General features: G+C 46.5%; 1 long non-coding RNA gene across 3 annotated transcripts in view; it reads left to right on the top strand.

The window, feature by feature from the left end:
• LOC113952424 overlaps positions 1-17,189 on the top strand; it is a 37,683-nt gene extending 20,494 nt beyond the window's left edge. For 2 of the 3 annotated variants that reach the window (XR_003529543.1, XR_003529545.1), the window contains exon 2: positions 16,083-17,189. This is a non-coding gene — a long non-coding RNA (uncharacterized LOC113952424). Of the gene's footprint in view, positions 1-129; positions 163-16,082 lie in introns of those variants that run through there. The other variant, XR_003529544.1, reaches the window with a different exon arrangement.
• Positions 17,190-21,003: the final 3,814 nt, after the last annotated feature.

The following is a 21,003-nucleotide window of genomic DNA, read 5'->3' as shown; positions in this document are numbered from 1 at the left end:
GGGGGCTGTGCGGGAGCGGGTCCGGCCCGGCCCGGGGGCTCCGCGGGCGCTGCTCGGGGCGCTGCTCCGGCGGCTTTCGGGGACCGCGGCTCCCCCGGCGCTGGGGCCGGCGGGTGCCCCTGCTCGCCGCGGGCAGAGGACGGAGCTGGTTCTCCGCGAACCGTAAGTGTATTTTGTTTCCTTCCACCTCCGAAAGGGCCTGCACCGTGCGCGTCCCGCCGGTGCTGGTGGCCCGTCCCCACGGCGGCCCGGCCCCGGCTCGCAGGACGCTGTGCCCGGCCCTGCCTCGGCGGGGAGCGAGCGCCGGGTTTCGCTCCGGCAGGACCATGTGCATCCTTCCCTCCGCTTTCACTTTCAGAAAACACATCTGTTTTCTTTTTCCTTTCCTTTTTTTTTTTTTTTTTTTTTTTTTTTTTTTTTTTAACAAATCTAGTCACATCCATTCGGAGTGGTCGGGCTCCCGGGAATTCTCCTCTTACTCACCTAAGCGTTTTCACCCCCCACCCTTCCGATGTTCCCTTTTTTTTGTCGGATTTGGATTCGGCACACCACGCGTCTGCAGACACCGGTTTGTGCTCCTTCTTTGGGCACGGTGTATATACAACTCCGGGTGTGTATATTACTCTTGGCTTGTATAGCGTCGTATTTATAACTTCTGTGCCCTTCTGTGTTATGTTACATTGCATTTTAACTTCTTAGAATTATTTTGAGAGTCCTCATAATTTTTTTGATTTACGTAACGATGTTTTTACTCCTCTCTTGTAAAGTCAATGATATTGACCTCCAGTAAGGAAAAAGGCCAAGTGGCAACACTATTCTCATGGCTAAGGTCTATAAAAGCAAATGGAAAATTAAAATCTTCCTGTGTGGTTTTTTTTTGAGCCACTTAGAATTTCACTTTCCCTCTGATGTTTGAGTCTACATTCTGTAGGTGTATATGCAGACTGCATATCATAGAATCACAGCTTTTAGACTCTGTTCCCATTAAATTTTTGCAAACAAACCACCTTCTCAGTGCAATTTTCTGTTGCAATTGCCCATAAAAATAACAATATTTACTGTTTTACAATTAGGAAAAAACCACAAATACTATTATAGACCTCTACCTACTTTTTTCTTCTCCAGCCCCCTGTATCCCAACATTTGTGTGCAGCATGCTGACGTGTATTAATAGCTGTTGCTCTGACACACATCAGGACATACAGACCTTGACAGATCAGAATTGTTTCCCGTTTTCAGTCCCTCAGGTGTCTGTTTGATTTGAAGGACAGTGGGCACAGTCAGGGCTTACTTGGGCCTGTTCTCTTCATAAACCTGTTCATAAAGTACTGGTTGGGAGCTTTCTTTGAAATCAAAATGTCAAGGAAAACTTCTTGCACATTTCTTTTCCCCATATGCCCGTTTTCCCAAAGAACTCGGTCCAGTGGCCAGAAAAAGGAAAAGTACGTGAAAGTTAAGGAGTAAAGGCAAAGATACTGTTACTCTTTTGGGAGAGAACCCGTTAAAACCCGCTCCGCTGGCCTGTTTGCAGCCCTCTTCTCCCTGCAGGTCTGTAGCTCTCAACGAAATTAATCTGCAGTGAAATCACAGAAATCTGATTCTAATCATCCGCCCTGGAACGAGTCGGAGCTACAAGAAGACGAGCATAGTGTAAAAATACTTCAGGCACGCGGGGCCGTATCATTAACATTAAAACCCGATGGTGTGAACGGGGGGGGCCGGGGAGCAGATTCCTCTGCCTCCTTGGCGTGCTCCTTCCAGCTTCTTGTGCAACTTCTTAGGTATCACTGGCAAGCAGCGATTTGTGGAGGTTGGTTGTGTTGCTGGTCAGGCTCCTGGATTAGCTGGTGGGCTAAACCCAAGTTTTCCCTTTCATAGGAGAGTTTCTTAACTGTGCTGTGCTTTAGCTTTTGTCAGGTTTAACATAATCTGGATTTTTTTTTTTTTTCCCCCAGAAACAATTTCATTTCTTCCTGCCTTTAAGTAACTCTGGCAAGTTTTGTTCCCCTGAAACCTATTCTGGAGCACTGTGTAGCATAGCTTGAGTTACTGTCTGTTCATTTGAGTGCATCAGTCAAGAGTCAGTGGAAGCCTGGCTTCTGGAGGGAGGGAGTGCTCAGCATTTTATGGTCAGCAGGACTTGTTAAATGTGTACTTTTGAGCTTCCAACTCCTTAGTCACTTTTAGATATTTTTTTTTTTAAGATGGCATTTGCCAAGGTGAAAGGACACATTTTTTTAAGCAACATTCATCTGTTTGCACTAGTGTGGATGTAGTTGTCTATAGCTGCTAGAACTCTGTTGACAGACTGGCTGATATGAGGAATGTGGATTTTTTTCTCCGTTCAGCTACATTATTAGGATTATTTAGATCGTAGCTGCACACACTGCATTGACAGGCACTTTCCAACTTCTGTCTGTGCCCCAAAGAACATACAGTACAATGCAGATGCATTTCTCAGCATCTGTTTTACACTGTGGAGTTTAAACATTCTCTCTGAATTAAAGTTCAGGCTGGAAGGGAACATTCCCTCATGCCCCAAATGGCTTTTTGTGGGTCAAATTACAAAGTAAAAATATTTTATTTTTAAATAATATTGCTCTGAAGGCTGGGCTGGGGGTAGCCCATGGTTTAGCACTTTCCAAATGCTAAAGAAGATGGTTCAAGCTTCTGCTGCAAGTTGTGGACAAGCTCTTAAATTATTGTTTTAGCTCTGAGGCTTTCACAATGTCCTGTGCTCTCTGGGATGCAGATTCAATTATTCCCCCCCTCCCTGGTTAATAATGGGGCTTTGTTTTATTTTCACTTCTAAACTTTATGCCTCTCTTGCTAATCTTTCTGTGTGTACAAATATGCTTTCTTTGTCAGTCAGACTTGGCAATACTTGGGCCACACTAAACTAGTTCTGGGCAGTACAGCAAGGCTTTCTATTTATCAGGGCCTTTCCGGGGAAGTTTATTACACTGTAGGAGTGACATTTTCAGCCTTCTGAAAGAGTTGGTAAATATTTGGCAGGTTCTATTCCTTCAACAACAAAAAAAAAAGGGCCATATTTTATCTGTGATAAGGCCTGAAAGAAAACTATCTAGGCAGAAGGGTGGGGTTCGTGCAGTTTATTCTTTGAATTGCCCTGAGTGAAGTCAAATGTTTGCCTGCAATTTAAGAACCGCTGTTCCTCTATGTTTGCAAATAGAGACCTTCGAGCCAGGGCTGTATTTTAAGTTGCAGGAGGGCACAGAGCAGAGCAAGTCTGCGGTGTCTGGGTTACAAATACACGTAAACAGGGGCAGGATAGAGTCAGACCAGGCCTGGTATTGGCTCTGTTGTCCAGTACAGACCTTTCACAGCAGCCTGGACACGCTTGTGTTAGAGCCTTGCACCCTTAGTAAGGACAAACTCTCAGAGGAGCGAGGCAGTGAGTGAACTCCCAGCTGCAGACACTTTCCCCTCTGCTCTTGGCTCCATCTGCAGATGGCAAACCCCAAGCCCGGGCTGTGCTCTGTGCCAGCTCTCCAGCACACAGAAGCAAACCAGACGTGGAAGGGAATGTGCTTCTCCCTTCCTACTGCTGGGTCACTTGAGAAAATCTTTTCAGCTTGTGCTGGTTTCATCATTTCCCTTCCTGAGGACCCAAAAGGGACAGGTCCCGGAGGGGAGAGGAGGAGGGTAGGAGAGCCTAGAAGAGGCTGCAGGGTGGCTGGTGCTGGTCCACAGGCAGGGACGCACCTCTGAGGCTTTGGCTCCTTCCCACAGTCTGAGTGCCATCCCTGACAAATGAAGATTGGTGGATCTGTGTGGCTTCCCCAAGGCACAGCACTGTCCCCTTTGCTGGTGTGATCTTTGCTTGGGAGAGAGGTTTCTGCTTGGGTTTGGCTGCTCTGGAGTGAGCAGGGAGAGGGTGCACGTGGTGATCCTACCAGGAGGATCTCGACTGCTCCGATCCCAAAGAGGGGAGTGTCCGACACTGGCACTGGGAAACCCTTCCTTGCTGAGGGCAGAATGGGCCTTTCAGATCCCACCACCAGCCTGTGCATTCCCATGGGCTTTGGTGCGAGCCAGCAGTGGTGTGGAAAAGAAATCATGTGGCTGCAGACTGAAGGAAATGAGCCAGGGTGATGCTGGTCCAGGGACAGCTTCCTCTTCCCTGCATAACTGGTGGGGTATGGATTCATGGCATATTTCTTTAGCACTGAATAATCAAAATATTTCCAAGGCATTGCTTGGTAGATTTGATTTGGGATAGACTTCTTGAATTTTATTTGGATCTCGGTTTAGCCTATCAGTTTAGGGGGCTTAGGGCTGTTGGTTTTTCCCTTGTGTGGCAGCAGGCAACAGGCCTTTGTTCTTCCTGTCCTTTGGCAGAAAGTGCTTCCCGGTGTCCTGGACACCCACGTGGGTGGATGACGTGCCCACACTCCATGGCAGCATGCAGGATTTCAGGATTTTCCCAATACAGGTTTGTTAGTGACACCATTTATAGGTCCAGGACTGTAGTCTTGACTCCTAGATCGTGCCTGCTAATGTTGTCATTCGTTATTATTATTTTAATTACAAAATGTCCCATCTGACCAAGGCTTTGGAGCCTTGCTCTGGCAGTTACTGGACAGTTGTGGTGTGGATGACAGACCATGGAGGAATGAGGAATGCACACTGGTTTTGAGGAGCAAATGTTACCCTGAACTGTCCAGTCTGGTGAAGGGGTCAGTCCCGGATGGCTGGAGGCAGGACAGGGGCTCTTCCCATCCTTTTCCTGGTGAAATCTGATGAAATGAAATAGTGACATTCCAGTTCTTACAGCTGTTTTGAATCTCTATAAATGCACTTTACTTTTTCTCCATTTTTTTTTTCCCTGTTCCAAGTATGGAATTTCCTCAAACTATAAACTTTGGAAGCAGATTTCATTCAGCAAAATCTCTTTTAAAATATGGCGAGGAACACAATTTAAACCACTTTAATTCAATCAGCAGCCTGTAGGAACTGATCTACAGTGGCCCAAAGGCCTGCTAAAATTAGTCATGGTTTTATGTTTTTGGAAAAACCCTCTTTAGGAGTGGCTCTGTTGTTACGAAGAACGGGGCGTTTGGTTGCATGACTGTCAGTAGGGTTAAATTTAAAAATGCAAGTGCAGTAGTTTAAGGAATAAATTCCAGAAGCTGTTCAAGGCTCAGCTGCATTACAGAGCCATGATCAGGTTGGGTTAGACTGAACTGCCATATACCAAAACATCTGGAATAATATCACGTTTCTCCAAAGTGGAATTTTCTTTAGGAGCAGCAGCAATTGCTGATATTTGAGAGGGTGGAGCCAGCAGGAACCTGCGAATGCTGGAAAACGAATTAGGAATTTATAGGGTGAAATATTGAGACTTTGTCAGGAACCATGATTTTGATTATGATCTCTTGTTTAAAGCATCAGCTTATTCTGAGAACTGGGACTTTCCAGGCTGTGGGGATTGGTCGGACAGTTTGCGCCGTGGCTGGGAATTCGGCTCCTTGGCACTTGGATTTTTAGTCTTTTGATGAATTCCAGGGAAACAAGTTGTGGCAAACTGATTTTGAGCTTTGGAGCCAGAATATGCATGAAAAATCCTGTATGAAAAGCGAGATTGTTTCATAAAGAAGAATTTAAATGTAGATCAGTTAAAATATGCTTGATTTAAAACTGTAAATGCAGTTTTGATTTTTTATGAAAGATAAAAGTTTCCTCAATTCTGGCGTTACGGGTGTATTTTACACCTGAAGGATACCATAAAAGCAGACTTGAAGTCTTAGTTGCATTTAAAGCTATTTTTTATTACAAAATCTGCTTTGACTACAGAGATATTTTGTATAATTGTGACTTTATCTGTTCATTTTGAAGGAAATATTTCTAGAGGAGGAAAACATTCCCATGCAAATATAACAGTTGTACAGAACCAGGAACAGAAAGGTGCTCAATCACAAACAAGCTTGCCCATTTTAATTTTCCTTGGACCATAAAACCAAACAAATAATGTAATTTGTGAAAAAACATAATCAGATATTTACAGTACCCATGTTGTGGATTATTCAGCAGTACATTTAACAGTGTTTTACATAAAGCTTTCAATATACTAAGAATGTCTGCTGTTTTACACATCCCAGAACCAGTTTGAATCCACATTTTAAAAACTACTTAAATGAAGGGGTTTTTTTTCTAAACTATTTCACTGAACAATGAAATTCAACTGAGTAACATAAGCTGAATTTCTTAAATCTGAGTCGGCAGAGAGCTCCCAAAATGTCATCCACAATAGATTGTAACAGAGGAGCAGCACTTCACTGAATCATTGCACAGTGTTTGTAGCTGCACCTCCGAGTGCTACTCTGAGATCAGAATTACTCCAAGTCCCAGCCTAAATTTAGCTCCAGGATTCACATACTGCACTCTCTTCATTGGAAGAGTCTGGTTCTCTTGCAGCGTATTTGAGCTAGTTTTGCATCTCTTTGGGGAATAAATTACAGCCTGAATGAGAACATTCACACGTATTTATGGCATTAATGCTATAGGCAGTTGGAGGGGTGAGCACTCAGCCTTTAAAACTAGTACTATCTCCAGCCCCCTTCCAGGACTTAATTTAATTGCTGTATCAATGGTCATCAAGGGCAGTGAGACACAACGAACCAACATTTTTTCTGACAGTGTTTGCAAATATAGCAATAAGTTTCTCTCCTTCGAGTTCCCACCAGAATGAACTCTTCCCCCCCAGCCCAGCCCCATGTGAATAAATGCACTTGTACAGCAAGTTGTTTCACATGCCCCAAATAAAAATGTAATAAATCCAGAGTAAGGAAAATGCTTATGAGCCAGTCTAAGGCGTTATGTAATACTAGTTACATAAAGTTTTGGATGTCTTTATACTTTTAAGGTACTATTGCCTTCAAAAAGAACACAAACTGTAGTTTAATTTCAAAACATTTGATAGGAGTTTAATCTTAAAATACATAATTTGGGCTTGTAGATTACCTACATCACAGAATGAATTTACAGCTCTCCAAAGAAACAGCAGGTGTGCCCAGTGCTAAATAAAACATCTCCTGTAAGCCAGTGGAGATCTCTTGATCTGCACCAGCCCAGGATTTGTCCTGTGCTCTAATTTTGGTGACCAGTAATGTTTTCAGACAAACAGCCATGAGCACTTTGTCATTTCATAGCAGTATGTTCGTAACTGTTTGGAAATTGTTGCTTTCAAACCTTTTATAACTTTGTTTTCCAAGTGGAAACATTTTTTTAATTAGCCAGCTATCAGTGTTACAGTAATGCCAAATTATGGTTAGTTGTTTGCAGGGAGCTAGCAGGGTTTAGGTGCTTAAAAATACATGTAAAGCAGGATTTCTGTAGAGACCCAGCTCCATGGCCAGGATCTCATCCTCCCCGTGCCTCTCTTGCCTGTGGCCTGTGAGTGCACAGGAGATGATGGGATCGATGTGGTGACTGAGCTCTTCCTTTCGTCTCTCCTTTCCCCCTTGAGTCAATCCACACCCTGAAGGGAACACTTCAGTGCAGGTGAAAGAAATGCAGTACACCCCAATACAGCCTGCAGACATAATCTCCCACCAGAATGATTTCCACAGCAACTAAAGATTTTCCTTTAATGAAATTTGCTACAACTTGACTATTCCAGGCATGGCTTTGAATGTAAGCAGCGCTGCTGAGCTACTACCTGACAGCCAGAAACCTCTTGTTTGTTAATAGTATTTTCAGAGGGATAGAATTTCCCCTTTTCCCAAGCATTTCTTGTGTACCCCTTGCAGTATTGAACAGCAATCATAAATCTGGGCACTGGTAGAGCATTAACTGACAACATCTCATTCTCATTGAAGTGTCTCATTAGAAGTATCTGGCAAAATGATTCCTAATTCACCTAAGATGGAGTTTGGTTAACTTCATCAGTCTAAAAAGTGGGTCCTTGGTCTGGATTTTCTTTCAAGGCAGAAGGAAAGGGGAGGTGGCTCCAGGGTCAGGGTGTCTCACTGGGTGAGTTTACACCTGAGGATGGGAGACAGCACCCTCCAGGTACAGCTCTTATGCCGCTAACCAGGAAGCTTGGACAATCAGCTTTGAGTCACAGATGCTTAATATTTCACTTAACCCTTTCAGTTAACTGTCCAGATTTCACTTAACTCTTAGATTTGCTTGATGGCTTTGGTGTGAGAGGTGTAAAACTTGCAGGTGAGAAGCTGCTCCTGTAACAGGTCACTGGTGGTCGGGCCCTGAGCACCCACAGGCACCAGCACCAGGGTGTTCCTGCAGCATTCAGCATTTCTGAACGTTGCTGTGCCTTTCTTTCAATCTCTATGGCAAGTCAATTGGGTTTACTGGGTTTCTCTAATCTGTTCTTATGGCTCTAAACTATCAGCAATTTTAAGGGCATTAGTTCAGCATCATGTTGCCAAATCCTGCCTAGTTCAATTAATTACATTCAGCAAATGAGCTGTAAAGAGCTTCTGGATATATAGAGTTGGACCCAAACCCAGTGGGCATTTCCAGTGGTTATTGAACCTGTACCTGGCAATCTGGTCCCTTTAGAAAAACATTTCAGAGTTACCAGTGAGAAGTAATGCTGAAAGGAGAGAAAAAGTCGTGTAAATTCTCCCCCACCTGCAGCACTAAGGCTGGGTTCCCTAGTAATGTAAACTTCATTTTCTGTGGAGGATTTTACTGCGTTTTCTATCAAAAAAAGCTGTAAACTTCCAACAAAAGACCAACATCTTAAGCAGAGAGCAATATAGTTTAAAAGCTTGAGGTCACCATACTAGTGCTGCGAGAAGAGTGAGTGTACCTCTCAGGGAACTGTGGGGTTCTGTCTCTTCTCTGTTGTGCCCCAGTATCCAAAATAGGCACTTTTCATGAATGTACTGGCAAGGAAGAGCATGTGACAGGATTATTTAGGAGGAGCAGCCAAAATGTTTATCAATTATTGTATCTGTTTTCTTCCTCCAAGAAGGCTCCTCCAGAGGCACGTGCCTCCTTGCTTGTAACCAAACCCTCTGTGCTCTCCCTCGGTTGTTGAAAATCGATTTGCTCACGCTTTGCTCCGGTTTGAAGCCTCTTGGCTCGTTCATGTTACATGTCAGTGTTACTGGGGCACTCGGGGTGGGTGCTGCTGCCGTGGGGATGCTGGCACTGCACGGGGGTCACACGCCTGCCTCGAGAAGCCGCCCTGTCCACTCCATCCCGGCTCCCTGAGCGGGGATTTCCTGAGGCATAAAAGGGGCAGTTGTTCCTTAAAAAAAAAAAAAAAAAATTTAAAAAAATGAAGCTTTCAGGTCCCAGTCTCCTCTGCTTGCTCCTCCCAGGGGAATGGATGCAATTTGACCTTCCTAAATTTTTATGAACTGGGAGTAAGCCTTTGCTGGAAAGGTGGAAAAGCGCAGTGACAAAAATCCCCAGGATCGTGTACGCTGGGGGTAATGAAATGTGAATTTACGTGACCACCCATAGCTGATGCACATTTCATGCTTGAGTTCTTCCATGCGATGAGTCCACTACTAGCAGGGGCAATAGTTTTAATTATATGCTTCATAATTGTTTTAGGACTTTGTACACTGCTCAGACATAAGGGGACGAATCCACAAAGTGTGCAAATGAAATTACTCTAAGTTCTTACCTGAAGTAAAATCTAAGCCTGATGCTTTTTAAAAGCTTGTAAATGACAATAATTAGCTCCTGGTTTAATGCCAGTACATTCTGAGCATATACTTACTATTGTAATGCCCATAATCAATATTGGTGTAAACATGGGCAAAATAAGTCCAAAGTTTCTGACTTTAAAAAGTCAGAAACTGGACTTGGGGTGAATTCTTTAGAGCGTGTGACCATAAGAATATTCTTATATTCTTTCCACTTACTGGGCCTCAAAGAACTGGAAAATGGAGAGCACTAGAACACCTGACAGATCCACTTAAAGCTCCAGGTCAGCAGCATGCTTAAGCACATGCTTAACTTAAAGCAAACGATTAATCACATCCCTGGTCCACGGAGTAATTAAACTTGTGCTTGTGTACTTTGTACAGCACAGTACCAGCCTGCAGGCAGTCTCTGAGTACTGGTGTGCCTGAGAAAGTGGTGAATCAGAAAGTGATTTTTGGCTGGAGTTCGAAAATGAGCTTAAAAGAGTGAGTTAGGCACCCAGAACTCATTAGATTTGAATAACTACGGAAAAGCTGGTCTTGTCAGCAGAGCTGTGTAAGTAGCAAGGTGTGGCCCTTTACCTCATGGTAATGCCTTAGTTTTGTTTGAAGAGAAATGATTTAAAAAACCCTTTCGCTCAGTAATTTCCTGCTGCTCTCCTATAACTTTTTGCTTCCCTTAATGCTGTCCAGACCAGACTGTGTTCCAGCAGAGTCCAAGCCAGGCAGCCCCTTTGCTCTGGTAGCTTCTCTCTTACCTTGCTGGTCAGAGCCTAGGCAGGCTCAGAACTAACGGCAGTGCTGGCAGGTCAGGGCCAGCAGCGTGGCTGTTTTCCTGTCAGTGATCAGTCCAGGCACAGCTCTGTGGTAACACACTCCTCTGGGAGCCAGCAGGGATCTGTGCACTGCTGCTTGCCATCCCTCCACCTTCCAGCCTGCGTGGGGTTCTCCAGCACTGCTGTGCCCTGTGCCAGAGCCTTGGCTCACAGCTGCACCAGCCAGCCCAGCACTGAGGGCCGTGTGCTGAGCGTGGTCCTGGGTACAACCGTGGCCTGGGACTCCTCCAGCCAGTCCTGGACATGGTCTGACAGCATGAGTGAGGGATCAGTATCAACAGGCTGTTTGGATGTGCCCTCCCCCTTCTTTTGGTGCCTGAGACTTTAATAGGACAGCGGTGGCCAGGCTGGTTGGCCGTGCCCTGGTTAATTTTCTAGGAGCCACGAAGCCTCTTCCAGCCACAGCTCCTCCCCTGGCATGTTCTCCCCTTCCTGTCCCCATCCTGGTGCCAGCCAGTTTAGTATGTTAGTCATCACACCAGCAAGATCCCTTCTGAGTTGCTCTGGGTGTGTTTTGCCCACATGCAGGCGATCTGACCAGGCAGCACTGCCACCCTCTTCTTTGCCAGCCTGAGCCAGGTTATGGTCACTTGCCACTCAGGACCAGGGTAATGTGGCAGCCTCTAGAAGACTTGTTGATGACTAAGTGTTTTATTTTATATACTTTAAGTCAGCTGCTTTAATTTGCTTGTTCTTCAAGGCTCTGTGTATAAATGCTGGTGAGGTCACCACAGTGAGCCAAACCAGGGCAGCATCAAACAGCTCCTCTTGGAACTATTGACTCCTGAGTATCTGAACAGTGGGAGGCTGGTTTGCAGAGCAGCTCCATGGAAAGTCTGTGTAATGTGTTTGATTATCCAACCTTGCCATTTTCAAAGGGACCCAGTCAAGATTAACAGGGCCTAAATGTACCATCTCCTAAAAATAACTCTGGCTTCCCAGCTCCTCTGCTGATGTTGGGAGTGGGAGAAAAAAGTGACACTCCAAACTGAGGATTGCAAAGAAAGAGGAAATGTCAAATGCACGTGGCCAAACCCACCCCTTGACAGCCCTGGAGAATGGGTGCTCTTCCATCAGTGCTCAGGTTCCTTCACTTTGGGGTCCCAGGCAGGGCACCCCCTGTGCACTGGCTCTCCCAGGGGACTGTGCTGGATCCATGTGGATGGGAATCTCAGCTGGGCAGCTCTCGCTGCTGGAGACAGCATCAATGGGGATGTTTTCTGTTCCTTGGCAAAGGGAGACACTTCCCAAATTTTCCTAATGTGTGTATTTTTCTTTTCTTCTGGGTGAGGGAGATGAATGAACCCAGCTCTCAGCACCTCTGGAGCTGCCTGGGCCTGCACAGGAACAGCCCAGCGAGGGTCACCGTTCATGCTGACACAACCCAAAGCCAGGAGCTGCTGCTCTGAGTAACTGGTTCATGGCTGACAGCATTCCCCAAGCACAGGGCGCACTTGGGCTGTGCCACAGTCTCTCCTGGGAGCAGGACTGGCTGGGAAGGATCCCAGTTCACCGTGCATTTGTTCTGTGCTGCACAGTTAATATTTTCTTGGGGACTTTCCATGTAATTTTCAAGATGGTGATCAGCCTTGGTTTTGAGAGAAAAACCTGAGCCGTGCCTCGTTTCAGAAAGCAAACCCCACGGGTCATGGTTTCTGGAAGGCTGCTCTGCCAGCATTTCTCCAGAGCAGCTCTTTAGTTTCAGGGCCACGCTGCTATGGTTGTTTTCTCGCTGTTGTGTCCGCTGGCTCATGCACCTGGAGTCAGCTCCAGGTTTGGGAAGTGTACAGTCCCGGAGTCCTTGGAGGCCTGCTGTGTTTTCAGCTGCTCTGAAGGCAGCCCTTCATCTTCTCCAAGCTACATGGAGTCAGCACTGCTGCCATGTAACCCAGGGGCTGAAGCTCTTGTCCGGGCAGAGCAGGATCGGCAGCTGCTGTTAAAAGGCCCAGAATCTCTCCTGTGAGTGGGTGTTATTCACTTGGTTATACCAGTCCATTCCAGCTGAGGATCTGTCCCTTTGTTTTGTGCATGGGACAATTTGTTTTCAATTTTTGTTTCTGAAAGGAAACTGTCAAGACAAAATTCACACTTAAAAAAATTAAGGGAAACAGCCCTTTGTCCGTTTCTAACAATCCCCTTCCATGACTAAAGCTGGAAGAATTCTAGAAACTGCAGTAATTTTCTACCTTTGCTTTGGTTTTGTGTTGCTCTCGCATTTTCTGAGGTTCAGATCCAACACCCCAAAAATACTAGAGGCCCAAATCACCATGTTAGGACGAGTGTAACCCAGAGATGTGTGTGCTCTAAAGATCAGAATCTGGTTGTGCTTTATCTAGAAGTGGAACTGGGGCAGCAGGGAGCCGAGAGCAGCTTGGGCAGGATTCCCTCTCCTTGTAGCACAGAGCCTCGTGCTGCCTTTGCAGTCCAAGAGGGAACATGTAAAGCCTCCACGAAGGCTGTTCCCTAGAGCAGCACACACCCATCCTCGCCGGGTTCTGCCAGTGACCCAATGCAAGTAAAATAAAATCGTGGATGAGACAGCCTGCCCAGGCACCAATCTGCAACAACCCCAGCTTTTCCGTGCCCTGGCTGTGCTCAGCCTGCTCCTGGTGGGGTCCTGGCTGCCAGGGAGGTTGTGGTCTCCCTAGGGCAGGGGCTCCTCAGATTTTCTTCCATGATGGTACAGCAGCCAGTGCTGCAGGGACCTGGTCCTTGCCTGGGGCTCCTTCCAACTACAAAGACTTGTTTATTGTCAATCCAAGAAAAAAAAAAAGAACTTTTGAAAATAATAATAACAGCATGCATCTCATTTTCATTTTAGTCCTAAAAACTACTTGATGCTCATTACAAAGGAATTGATTCCTTAAATGAATGAAGCAGCCGTGAGTGCTGCTTTCAGTGTGGGACTGCTGACGCTCTGACTCATGCTCTGCTTCTCACAGGCTCTGGCTTTATGCTTCATTTAGGACACCAATGTCATTAGCATTCAGAGGGCTGCTGCTTTTAAAAAAATTATTATTATACTGCTGTTGTAACTTTTTCAAAGGTGCAAATAATATTTGGATCCGAATCATGGCTCATGTTTTATTACCAAATCAGGGCACAGGGTTTGTTTTCCCTTGACTTGCAAGCCCTAGAAGAAATTCTAGATGAAAACAAGGTGTGGCTTTGTACAGTTCTGAGAGGCTTTCCGGGGTTTTTGGATGCCAGGTTGACTGCTACCGTGGAAAACCATCCCCTGTGGGATGGGTGAGGATACTGGTATTGTGTTGTACTGTACTGTGTGACTCCCCAAGCCTCAGAGTGGCCACACCAGCTGTGTGTGTGTTCCCTGGGGATGGCACATGTGAACAGCTCCAAACATGCTGCTTTGCTCCAGAGATCCCTGTGCTGCCACTCACATCTCACCTCACAGCATTTCAGAGACACTCAACCACTTTGTTCTTCACAGCCTGTAACCAGAAACTGGGGAAAGGATCCCTTGCTGAGGGATGTGATGTTTTTACTGCAAGGGGGGGGGGGGGGGGAGAAGAAAAGCCCTGAGAGCTTTTCTGAACTCCTGAACACCCTGAAACTCCTGAAAGCCCTCGGGCATGTCACAAAGCCCCTCTCAAGGGCAGCAGCTTGCAGGGATCCTTGCAAGCCCACCACGGGATGGGGCCCACACCAGCTCTCTACAGAGAGAATTTATGGGGAAACAACAGAGCAGAATTGTGGGAATCTGCCTGTACTTTCTGTTGGGTCCCCTGCCATGAAATTCAAAGATCCAATAAAAGGGAAATGTTACTCCTTGCTCGAAGGACATGCTGGGCTGGGCTGGGATTTCCAGGAGGACTTGTGAATGAGGGTTGAAAATTCCCAGCCAAATACCTGGCACCTTTTGAGTTGTAAATGTACAGATTTTTTTCAGATATTACTTAACCTGAAAGTTGTTGAGAAATCAGTAGTAATTCCCTCATTAAAATCCCAGCTTTATTAATTAATTAAAAGCAACTGCTTCTGCAGATGGATGTGAACTCTTCCACAATGACTTGGGTGCTGTGGCTGAGCAGCTCTGAGTGCCCTGGGGAGCTCTGAGTGCCCCAAGGATCGTGGGTTTTGACACAGGAGTGTGGGACGTGCAGAGTCCATCAGCCCTGGGGGCTCCACTTCTCCTGGACAAAGCAGCAGTGCTCACCTGAGAGCCAGTACCATGAGTATCTGCAGGACAAGGCATTCCTGCCTTTTGCCCTGGTGGCTGGGTATTCCAGGGCTGCCTGCAGATAGCTGTGCCAGGCTCTGTTTGGTGGCATTCCTCTGTTTGGTGGCATTCCCAGTGAGTGACAGACGAGCCATCTGGCATGACGCTGAAACTCAGCACAGCCTTCGCTGAGGAGGAGCCCACAGGGATGACAAAGCACTTCCACACCTTCTGCTGCCGTGTGGGCTGGGCACTGGGACTGGGGTGTTCCTGGGCACTGGGACTGGGGTGTTCCTGGGCACTGGGACTGGGGTATTCCCGGGTATTCCTGGACACATCAGCGTGAGACAGCACAGCCGTGCTGGAGAGAAAGGACCCTGCCAGACCCTGCCCTCGTGGGGACGGACTGAGCGGCAGCAAGAAAAATGAGGGACTTTCAGGGGCAGCTGTGTTTTACTAACCCAGTCATAATGCCCCTAAAAATCCTTATTGTTCTTGCAATGGTCAACTGTGACCTCCGGCACGGGGAGGCCTGGAAGGGAAGCATGAGCACTTGGGGCTGGGCAAGCACGGAAGGGCAGGCGGCCGTCGGGAAGGATGGCTGGGAAGTGGGAGCAGGGTTTCAGGCTGGGGAAAGTGTTTCTGTTGGAGGGGAACTAAAAGGACGTGGTGTTGTGACCTGTGGTGTGGAGTGTGTGCTCTGTATGGCGCTCAGGGCACGAGAACTGGAACGCAAAGATGGGGAAACGAAACAATCCGAGTGTTTTCCTCCCCACATCCCCACCAGAGCAAAATGCAGAGAGATGCACAACCCAACCCCAGAGAAACAGCCCTTACCCAAACCATTCCCCACTCCAAATTCCCTGTTTTACTCCTTCAGCAAACTGTCCTTGCAGGTCTCTGCTCATGCTCCTTTCTCTGAGCTTTATTCCTGTTCTCCTTTCTCAGACCAGCCCAGGATGCAGTAATTGCATGCAAAGAAGCAGTTTGTTAAACAGAACCATAATATTTAATTATTTGCCATCTTTATGCATTCTAACACTTCATTTGCATTTCTGAGAGCTTCTATATGTTGAGTAAAAGTTTTTATTTTCATTGAACTCTGCAACAATGTTCAAAGCTTTTATCCTTTAATAACTCTACCCTAGGGTATGGATAGTCAAATTAGTCTGGCCCCACAGCAGCAATGGGCCTTTCACACTGTCTGCTTGGATTACTCATTCATTACCTTTTGAAAAGGCTTTGTTTATGGCTTTTATGATTTTTATCAATTAATTATATGTTTATGAATTAATTCTGCTTTATATGCCTATGCCAGTAGATTAGATTAGAAGTGCATGCCTTTTTTTTTTTTTTTTAAATTGGGTTTTATGGTTTTGGAGCAGGATTTACTCATGTGTTATTTGTCATTCTCAGGAGCATTTCAAGTGCTTTTCCTAAAGCTGAATTCTCTATAAAGGAGAAGTGACTAGAAACCCTGAACTGAGTCCCAGGTCTCGCTTAACTTTGTAAGGCACAGTGACACACTGAGGCTGCTCCACTTAAGGTATGGTATGAACCAGGAGCTGTGGAATGAGTGTTCACATGGATCATCCTGCCTGTGGAATGAGTGTTCACATGGATCATCCTGCTGCAGCTATTCCCGAGCCAGCAGCTGCTGTGTAAGCAGAGCCTAAAAGACAATCCTTGCCCCAGTGACTGTGTGGCAGATAAGACAGACAATGGGCACAAGGAAGGCCCCTGGCTATCAGGGAAGGATGGATACTGTTCAACCAGCTGGGAACAAAGAAACCTGGGCTGCTCCAGGCCCTGCAGGACTGAACCAGAGTGTCCTTCCCTGCCTGCTGGTTCCAGGAACGTGACACTTTGGGAACTGTTTGTGTCAGGACTCCCTGCTTTGACACCTTTGATTTCTGAGACTACCTCATTTCAGGAAACCCCAGAGCTCCTCTCCACAAGGATTTCCCCATCCAGCAGCTCTCATGTCTTCACTGGATACTGAAATGAGATGGAAGGGCTTGAATGTTTCCTTGGCAAGATGTGTGGATGGAATTAGTTTAATCTGTTCTGATTCTGGTTCTACCAAGTCAACTGGACCCAATCACCTCCTCTGCTAACAGGCTGCAGAGCAACAATCTACTGGAATATTCTTTGTGCTGAGAACAGGAAGATCTGGAATGAGGGTTTGTAACTTTTTTGGATGAGTTTCTATGTTACAATTTTTACCTTTAATATCACCACTTTAAATAAGAATAATTATTTGTTGAAATAAACACATTTTTTGCCCTGAAATACTGGAATATGCCTCCACAGCTTCTTCCTGCCTCAGCTCTGCCACTGTGAAGAGAACCCACTTGTGGATTTCAAAGCCAGAAGGACGAGCTGGAACCTCTAACAGAGGATGTGCACAGAGCAATTCCTGCAGTTCCTCCTGCAGCCAGGGCCCTGATGAGTGGATCTTTTCCTTACCTGCTCTAGGAACTCCTGTATAAATGTCTGACAAGCTCTTCCAGGGCTTTATAACTTTGTGTCTTGTTCCTTAAGGCAAGCTGCAAGTTGCCTGCTTATCCCATTCCATCTTGTACAGCCTCTGTGGATGGAACCCTTCCTGTGCGTGACTGCACGTGGTGGAGAGGAGAGCACGGGGGTTTGGGGCTATTTTTATCTGATGTGTTCCCAAAGCAGCTCTCCCAGTTGCCACACTGCCTGTCAGAGTGGAGGGCTGGTGCAGCAGAGGTCTGTAGGGACACTTGGTACGTGGCCAGGGGATCACATGCAGGATCCCTTGTGCACATCCTGCAGTGGGATCCAGCCCTGCTAGTCCCTCTTTAACACTTCAGGACATTCTCAGCAGGCCCATGAATCCATTTCTCAGTGCCCAGGTTAGGCCACCAAGACTTCAAGAGCAAATCTGACTGGTTTTAGTTTTCTTTCTTTTTAAGGTTCAGCATCACTGAGCACCTCCAATTTAGCTTGAAAAATAAAATACCTAAAATAAAGGTATTTGAAAAGCACATGCAGGTAATCATGGGGTTTTTTCAAACTCAGCCTCAGATGATGCCATCAGCTTCTACTGCAGTTAAGCACTGCCCCAGACTTCCTTGAAGTTGGCATCCCCAGTCTGTGCTAAGCAGTATGAACATTAAAATAGGCCCTGCTGAAATAAAACACCCTGGTACTTGCATGAACACAGTTTCCTGAAAAACAGGTAACAGCAGATGAACTACACCTGAGCCACCATTTGAGCTGCTTTTCACATCTTTGGAAGGTGCAGAGCATCCAGATCAGTACTGGTGTTACCACAGCCCACAGAGAACAGACCCGAGGCAGCAGAGAGCAAAGAGTGCAGGGTGAGATCCCAACAGGGAAAAGAAAAAAAAAAAGTTAAATTTCTCTTCAGGTACAAGCACTTCTGTTAATGCCTTGCAGGCTGCAAGGAGGCTCCCACTGCAGGGGACACTTGCTGAACTGCCCTGCACCATTACCAGGGGCTGTCAGGGCACAGCTCCTGTCCAGAGCAGTTTAATGTGGCACATTCAGTCAAACAGAAATTGTATGCCAGCCACATACATGGAATAAAACAAGTGCAGGAAATACACTTTTCAGGCAAATTTGTTGATTTCTTTTTTTTGAAGCCCTGTGGTACTTTGCTGTAGTTTCAGATAAATAGCTGCTTCAGTGAGGAAATATAGTTATTTAGGCAAACTTTTATCATAATTTATACCTTTGATTTTCAGCAAGACTGAAGAAATCCAAGCTCTCAAGGAACCTGTAGCTTTAACAGGTCCTTATTGGGCTTTGTCCTTTTAATTAGCTACATTTAACTACATTTGCAGGCATTGGTGGAAAAGAAACTGCACCTTCTCCAGTGGGATGGCTGGGCCAGCCTTCACATGAGCTGGACCCTGTTCTGGTGCCCAGTTTGTGTTGGGCTTCAAAGCTTGATATTTGGTACTTTTTAAAGAGGAAAAAAACCAAACCAACCCCCCAGCAAAGTGAGCAGACTTCCCCTGGGCCACAAACTCATCAGCTGATCTAGGGCAGTGTGACTGTGCCTTTCTCTGCAACATGGAGCTCAAAAACTTTATGTCATTGGAGCAGGGTTTGTCTCTTAACCTGGAAGGCTGGCAGTCAGCAAGTCCTCTCTTTACTGAGGCTGATGCTGCTTTAGATGCACCTTAAGGGAAAAAAAGAAAAAAAAATAAGAAACCCCCCCCCCAGGCTGTTTCCTGACTATTAAAGAGAGAAGGAAAAAAATTCATGGTATTCTAGGTAAATAACACAGTTGGGTGTAATGAGTCAAATCCCACATTATCATTGTCAGTTGTCCTCTTGGCTTTTTGTCATGGTGCCCATGACCTGACTAAGTGTGACACAACCTGAAGGGGTCTCTGATGACTCATGTACCTGCAAAACCTCCTCTGTACTTTTAAGTTCATATTCCTGTAAACTTCACTTATTCTGCCTGTAAACTCAGATTGGTTCTTTAAGCTTTAAGGTGATGAAGTTTCCTCTGAACACCCTCAGGCTGCTCACCTGCCTCATGAGAGAAGCTGAGTGGTACAAGGATTCACTGTGCTCCTGAATCTGTGGAGGAGCAATTTGTTTTCTCCTTAAACTTCCTGTGACTTTTGCCCAGCATTCTTAAAGGAAAAATTAAAGACTTAGTGGTTCCTGCAGCCTACCTGCAAATATACTCCTACTTCCACTTCTGCTGATTCATTCACTTCTCCCACAGCAGACTGACATCCTAATTAGAGCCAGCATATCCAAGAGGCATTTTCAGTCATCACACAATGAAGTGGAACAGAAAAGGACCAGTGACCCAGTGGGGCCCAGTGCCATTACACAGGACAGGTTTTGCCCACCAGTCTGTTGGCACTACAGAGGTTCCACGGTCCCCACATCCCAGTTACAGAACATTCTGATATTTATGCCTGGTGCCACGGATCTTGTGCTGTGTGTAGTACCAAGGCTTTTGCTCCATGACGGATGAGAAGCAAATCTGTGGATCCCAGCGTGTGGACTTCAAAGTACTTACAGCTCGCGCTTAACTGGGGAAAGGAAGCCAAAGGAAATCATGTGCATTGGAGTCAAATACCATTTTTAGGAGTGGGAACTGCCTGTGTATTTCACCAGTGATTAAAATAGCCAGGGATGAAGGCACACTCTTGATTAATGGTCTCTCTGTGAGCTGAGGACATGTCCTCCAGAGTCTGGCCCTCCTGAGAGACACTCCTGACATGCTGCTGGGCCGAGCTCTGTTTAAAGGCACGAGCAGGAACTGGTTGGTTGGCTTTTATCATCCTTCCTGTGGATCAGTTATGTCTGGTGGCTTGAATGATTATCTCCTACGTCTGAAGCGTGTGCTGTGTGTAAGTAGCTCTAACCCAACCTGGACCAGGGAGCAGTGCTGCATCCCTGCAGCCGTGTTCCCATGGAAGGAGGTTCCCCGAGCTCTCCTTGGCATGCTGGGCTGGTGCTGCAGTTGGAACAAGACCAACCAAATGATTATTTTAAAGCTACTCATTTTTTCTCTATTCATGTTCACATTTTGTGACTCTGCTGCTTCTTAAACCCCTGCACGTCCCTCTGGGCAGTGGCAGCTAAACCACTGAGTAGTGGCTTTCTCCTGATGGAGAATCCTGTGGGACACATGGAGGTGAGGGGGAGATCCTGACTCTATCCTGTCCCCATTACAGGACACAGCTGGGCAGCTCAAGACCAGCTCAGCCCCTTTAGCAATCCCTCCCAGCCAGTCTCAGTGGGGTATGGCTGCAGGGCTGGCACTGTCCAGCTCCCTGATTATTTGATGCCAGAGGGGATGCTCCCCAGAGCTCCAGGAGCAGCTGTGAGCGGGCTCTGAGGGTTCTGGGGAGGGCTGAACCCCACACAGAAGGTGATCTGGGGGCTGCTCCACACTCCACCCTCTCTCCCTGTGTGGCAAAAAGCACAGGCTTAACCTCTGCGTGCCTCCCACCCCAGCTGAACCAGAGATAGGAAACTCTGTCTGTCTCAGTGGGTTTCTGCAGCACTTAATTGATTTGTGCTGCTAAACACCCCGCAGTAAATGAGTCCAAGGTGTTAAAGGAGGATGGGTTAGTGGGAAAGATCCAGCTGAAGCACAGCTTAGATAGGAACCATGTGTGTGCTGGGACAGAGTGCACCCTCGCCCCGTTCCCACCCCTGGCCCTGCACAGGGGGATTAATGCTTCACGGAAATGCTGGCTTGTTTGCAGGCCTCTGGCTTGTCCTGGAGCATCCCCATGGCCCAAATGTGTGGTGGGATTTGCTGCTGCAGGAAGGAGCCCCGAGTGGCTCCAAGGAATTCCCCGTT

This window comes from Corapipo altera, unplaced genomic scaffold (genome assembly GCF_003945725.1).
Source record: "Corapipo altera isolate COAL_440 unplaced genomic scaffold, ASM394572v1 343, whole genome shotgun sequence".
NCBI classification, from domain to species: Eukaryota; Metazoa; Chordata; class Aves; order Passeriformes; family Pipridae; genus Corapipo; species Corapipo altera.
The sequence above is the reverse complement of the archived record's forward strand: the minus strand, read 5'-3'. Positions and strand labels throughout refer to the sequence as shown.